A 5,987-nucleotide genomic window follows, 5' to 3' on the forward strand; every position below is an offset into this window, starting at 1 on the left:
TACAGTAATGACTCCCTCCAGGGGTAATACAGTAATGACTCCCTCCAGGGGTAATACAGTAATGACTCCCTCCAGGGTGATAAGTAATGACTCCCTCCAGGGTAATACAGTAATGACTCCTCCAGGGGTAATACAGTAATGACTCCTCAGGGTAATACAGTAATGACTCCCTCCAGGGTAATACAGTAATGACTCCCTCCAGGGTGATTCAGTAATGACTCCCTCCAGGGTAATACAGTAATGACTCCCTCCAGGGGTGATTCAGTAATGACTCCCTCCAGGGTAATACAGTAATGACTCCCTCCAGGGGTAATACAGTAATGACTCCCTCAGGGTAATACAGTAATGACTCCCTCCAGGGGTAATACAGTAATGACTCCCTCCAGGGTAATACAGTAATGACTCCCTCCAGGGTGATACAGTAATGACTCCCTCCAGGGTGATACAGTAATGACTCCCTCCAGGGTAATACAGTAATGACTCCCTCCAGGGGTAATACAGTAATGACTCCCTCAGGGTAATACAGTAATGACTCCCTCAGGGGTGATACAGTAATGACTCCCTCCAGGGGTAATACAGTAATGACTCCCTCCAGGGTAATACAGTAATGACTCCCTCCAGGGTAATACAGTAATGACTCCCTCAGGGTAATACAGTAATGACTCCCTCCAGGGTAATACAGTAATGACCCCTCTCAAAGGGTAATACAGTAATGACTCCCTCCAGGGGTGATACAGTAATGACTCCCTCCAGGGGTAATACAGTAATGACTCCCTCCAGGGTAATACAGTAATGACTCCCTCCAGGGTAATACAGTAATGACTCCCTCCAAGGGCAATCCATTTGTAATGACTCCCTCCAGGGTCAATATCAACCACAGACTCCCTCAGGGGGGTAATGTGCGTGACTCCCTCAGTCTGTAATACTATCTGTGACTCCCTCCAGGGAAAGGCAGTAATGACTCGCAAGGGTAATACAGTAATAAAGGGACTGAATGACTCCCAGGGGTGATACAGTAATGACTCCCTCAGGGTGATACAGTGTGACTCCCTCCAGGGTGTGTACAGTAATGACTCCCTCCAGGGGGTGTACAGTGTGACTGTCCAGTGTAATACAGTAATGACTCCCTCCAGGGGAAACAGTAATGACTCCCTCAGGGTAAACAGTAATGACTCCCTCAGGGGGTTCTTCAGTAATGACTCCCTCCAGGGGTGATCAGTAATGACTCCCAGTTCAGAGGTCATTGTTTCACACATGACTCCCCCAGGGTAATACAGTATTGACTCCTCCAGGGTAATACAGTAAGGAACCTCCAGGGTGATACAGTAATGACTCCCTCCAGGAGGTTTAATGACTCCCTCCAATTACAGATAATGACTCCCTCAGGGTAACTCAGTAATGACTCCCTCCAGGGTAATACAGTAATGACTCCTCCAGGGTAATCAGTAATGACTCCCTCCAGGGGTAATACAGTAATGACTCCCTAACCAGGGTAATACAGTAATGACTCCACCAATGTGTTGGAGGAAACACTGTTCAACTGACAACCGAAGTCAGCCTGCAGGTGCCCGGCCCGCCACTAGGAGTTGCTAGAGGGCGATAAGCCAAGTAAAGCTCCCCCCCTCGGCCAAACCCTTCCCTTATCCCAGACGACGCTGGGCCAACTGTGTGCTGCCCATTGGGACACTCGATCACGGTCGGTTGTGATACAGCCCGGGATCAAACTCGGGTCTATAGTGACGCCTCTAGCGCAGTGCCTTAGACTGCTGCTCCACTCGGGAGGCTCAGGACAATGTTTTTATTTATTCCCGGCATCATAACACTACACTGTGTGGTTGTATGGGAGTGTTTCTGTTCATTAAGTCTCAACAGAAGTTCCCTAGTGGGAGAGCAGGGAGAGAAAGGCTGCGTCCTGATTCTCTCTTCACCCAACTCCTTCCAGCCAATTATTCCACCAATGCAATACTTTTAAATCAATGGCAGGAAGTTTGCAAGTGGAGAATCTGGAGTAGTGGGATTGAACACACCACAATCTCTGCCAGTACGATGCCATCGAAGGTCACTGTCACTAGGAGGAGTAAGACATGGAATTGTAGAATGTTAGTAGAACTCTCTTTCTATGAGTAAGACATGGAATTGTAGAATGTTAGTAGAACTCTGTTTCTATGAGTAACACATGGAATTGTAGAATGTTAGTAGAACTCTGTTTCTATGAGTAACACATGGAATTGTAGAATGTTAGTAGAACTATGTTACTATGAGTAAGACAGAGAGGGCATAGAAGTCATTATGGGGTTAGTAGAAATGAGACATGGAATTGTAGAATGTTAGTCACTCTCTGTTTCTATGAGTAAAATGGAATTGTGAATGTTAGTAGAACTCTGTTTCTATTCCATGGAATTGTAGAATGTTAGTAGAACTCTGTTGACCATGGGTAGAATGTTAGTACATGGAACTCTGTTTCTATGAGTAACACAGAATGTTAGTAGAACTATGAGTACACATGGAATTGTAGAATGTTAGTAGAACTCTGTTTCTAAGTGAGTAACACATGGAATTGTAGAATGTTAGTAGAACTCTGTTTCTATGAGACACTACAATTGTAGAATGTTAGTAGAACTCTGTATCTATGAGTAAGACAGAGAGGGCATAGAAGTCATTATGGGGGAAGAATGACTAAATTTGTCATCCAAATGGGAACCTATTCTATTTATTGCACGAGTGTTGACCAGGCCCATAGTGCTCTGGTCAAAAGTAGTGAACTATACACTATAGGGAATAGGGCGCAATTTTGGGACACTACCTAGAAGTAGTCTCTCATACCAGGCTTCTAAGTTCTCCTCTCCTAGAAGTAGTCTCTCATACCAGGCTCCTAAGTTCTCCTCAACCTAGAATTAGTCTCTCATACCAGGCTCCTAAGTTCTCCTCTCCTAGAAGTAGTCTCTCATACCAGGCTCCTAAGTTCTCCTCTCCTAGAAGTAGTCTCTCATACCAGGCTCCTAAGTTCTCCTCTCCTAGAAGTAGTCTCTCATACCAGGCTCCTAAGTTCTCCTCTCCTAGAAGTAGTCTCTCATACCAGGCTCCTAAGTTCTCCTCTCCTAGAAGTAGTCTCTCATACCAGGCTCCTAAGTTCTCCTCTCCTAGAAGTAGTCTCTCATACCAGGCTCCTAAGTTCTCCTCTCCTAGAAGTAGTCTCTCATACCAGGCTCCTAAGTTCTCCTCTCCTAGAAGTAGTCTCATACCAGGCTCATAAGTTCTCCTCTCCTAGAAGTAGTCTCTCATACCAGGCTCCTAAGTTCTCCTCTCCTAGAAGTAGTCTCTCATATCAGGCTCCTAAGTTCTCCTCTCCTCTCCTAGAAGTAGTCTCTCATACCAGGCTCCTAAGTTCTCCTCTCCTAGAATTAGTCTCTCATACCAGGCTCCTAAGTTCTCCTCTCCTCTAGAAGTAGTCTCTCATATCAGGCTCCTAAGTTCTCCTCTCCTAGAAGTAGTCTCTCATACCAGGCTTCTAAGCTCTCCTCTCCTAGAAGTAGTCTCTCATATCAGGCGTCTAAGTTCTCCTCTCCTCTCCTAGAAGTAGTCTCTCATACCAGGCTCCTAAGCTCTCCTCTCCTAGAAGTAGTCTCTCATATCAGGCTCTAAGTTCTCCTCTCCTCTCCTAGAAGTAGTCTCTCATACCAGGCTCCTAAGCTCCCTCTCCTCTCCTAGAAGTAGTCTCTCATATCAGGCTCCTAAGTTCTCCTCTCCCTCCCCACTCCTCTCCTCTCCTAGATGTAGTCTCTCATACCAGGCTCCTAAGTTCTCCTCTCCTAGAGTAGTCTCTCATATCAGGCTCCTAGTTCTCCTCTCCCTCCCCCACTCCTCTCCTCTCTCCTAGATGTAGTCTCTCATACCAGGCTCCTAAGTTCTCCTCTCCTAGAAGTAGTCTCTCATATCAGGCGTCTAAGTTCTCCTCTCCTCCTAGAAGTAGTCTCTCATACCAGGCTTCTAAGTTCTCCTCTCCTCTCCTGGAAGTAGTCTCTCATACCAGGCTTCTATGTTCTCCTCTCCTAGAAGTAGTCTCTCATACCAGGCTTCTAAGTTCTCCTCTCCTGGAAGTAGTCTCTCATACCAGGCTTCTATGTTCTCCTCTCCTCTCCTAGAAGTAGTCTCTCATATCAGGCTTCTAAGTTCTCCTCTCCTCTCCTGGAAGTAGTCTCTCATACCAGGCTTCTAAGTTCTCCTCTCCTCTCCTAGAAGTAGTCTCTCATACCAGGCTTCTAAGTTCTCCTCTCCTCTCCTAGAAGTAGTCTCTCATACCAGGCTTCTATGTTCTCCTCTCCTCTCCTGGAAGTAGTCTCTCATATCAGGCTTCTAAGTTCTCCTCTCCTAGAAGTAGTCTCTCATATCAGGCTTCTAAGTTCTCCTCTCCTATAAGTAGTCTCTCATATCAGGCTCCTAAGTTCTCCTCTCCTAGAAGTAGTCTCTCATATCAGGCTCCTAAGTTCTCCTCTCCTCTCCTAGAAGTAGTCTCTCATACCAGGCTCCTAAGTCTCTCTTCTCCTAGAAGTAGCCTTCCTCCTCTCCTCTCCTCTCCTCTCCTCTCCTCTCCTCTCCTCTCCCTCTCCCTCTCCTCTCCTAGAAGTAGTCTTTCATATCAGGCTCCTAAGTTCTCTTCTCCTAGAAGTAGCCTCTCCTCTCCTCTCCTCTCCTAGAAGTAGTCTTTCATATCAGGCTCCTAAGTTCTCTTCTCCTAGAAGTAGCCTCTCCTCTCTCTCCTCCTCTCCTCTCCTCTCCACTCCTCCTCCTCTCCTACAAGTAGTCTCTCCAGGCTTCCTCTCCTCTCCCCTAGAAGTAGTCTCTCATACCAGGCTCCTAAGCTCTCCTCTCCTAGAAGTAGTCTCTCATACCAGGCTCCTAAGCTCTCCTCTCCTAGAAGTAGTCTCTCATACCCCTCTCCTCTCCTCTCCTCTCCTCTCCTCTCCTCTAGAAGTCTCCTCTCCTCTCCTCTCCTCTCCTCTCCGTCCTCCTCCTCCCTCTCCTCCCTCCTCCTCCCTCTCCCTCCTCCACTCCCTCTCCCTCCTCTCCCTCCCTCCTCCCCCTCCCCTCCCCCTCTCCTCTCCCTCCACTCCCTCCCCTCTCCTCTCCTCTCCCTCCCACTCCCTTCTCTCCTCTCTCCCTCCTCCACTCCTCTCCTCTCCTCTCCTCTCCCTCCTCCTCTCCTCTCCTAGTGTTGTCTTCAGACACGTGGCTCATGGGGAAACAACACTACTTTAGAAGTACATGAATCTACAGAACCCGGGGGACACCAGGGCTCGTATCCACAAAGCGTCTCTGAGTAAAGAGTGCTGATCTAAGATCAGTTTTGCCTTTTAGATTATAATGAAAACCATTTATATGAACAGATCCTAGATCAACGCTCCTACTCTGAGATTCTTTGTGTATACGGACCCCTGAGCTCTGGTATGACGTTGTCTTAGGTCAGTAGCACTAGAAGAAGAGGAGCGAGAGAGGGAGAAGAGGAGCGAGAGAGGGAGAAGAGGAGCGAGAGAGAGAGAAGAGGAGCGAGAGAGGGAGGGAGAAGAGGAGCGAGAGAGGGAGGGAGAAGAGGAGCGAGAGAGGGAGGGAGAAGAGGAGCGAGAGAGGGAGAAGAGGAGCGAGAGAGGGAGAAGAGGAGCGAGAGAGGGAGAAGAGGAGCGAGAGAGGAAGGGAGAAGAGGAGCGAGAGAGGGAGAAGAGGAGCGAGAGAGGGAGAAGAGGAGCGAGAGAGGGAGAAGAGGAGCGAGAGAGGAAGGGAGAAGAGGAGCGAGAGAGGGAGGGAGAAGAGGAGCGAGAGAGGGAGAAGAGGAGCGAGAAAGGGAGAAGAGGAGCGACAGAGGAAGGGAGAAGAGGAGCGACTGAGGAAGGGAGAAGAGGAGCGAGAGAGGGAGAAGAGGAGCGAGAGAGAAGAGGAGCGAGAAAGGGAGAAGAGGAGCGAGAGAGGGAGAAGAGGAGCGACAGAGGAAGGGG

General features: G+C 48.3%; 1 long non-coding RNA gene across 1 annotated transcript; it reads left to right on the plus strand.

Annotated features, from left to right (window-relative positions):
- LOC127923037 (uncharacterized) lies at nucleotides 1–512 on the plus strand. The gene is made up of 3 exons (XR_008113092.1): nucleotides 1–76; nucleotides 334–387; nucleotides 465–512. It is a non-coding gene; the product is annotated as an uncharacterized LOC127923037 (long non-coding RNA).
- Nucleotides 513–5,987: the final 5,475 nt, after the last annotated feature.

This window comes from Oncorhynchus keta, unplaced genomic scaffold, assembly GCF_023373465.1.
Source record: "Oncorhynchus keta strain PuntledgeMale-10-30-2019 unplaced genomic scaffold, Oket_V2 Un_contig_2802_pilon_pilon, whole genome shotgun sequence".
Classification (NCBI taxonomy): Eukaryota; Metazoa; Chordata; class Actinopteri; order Salmoniformes; family Salmonidae; genus Oncorhynchus; species Oncorhynchus keta.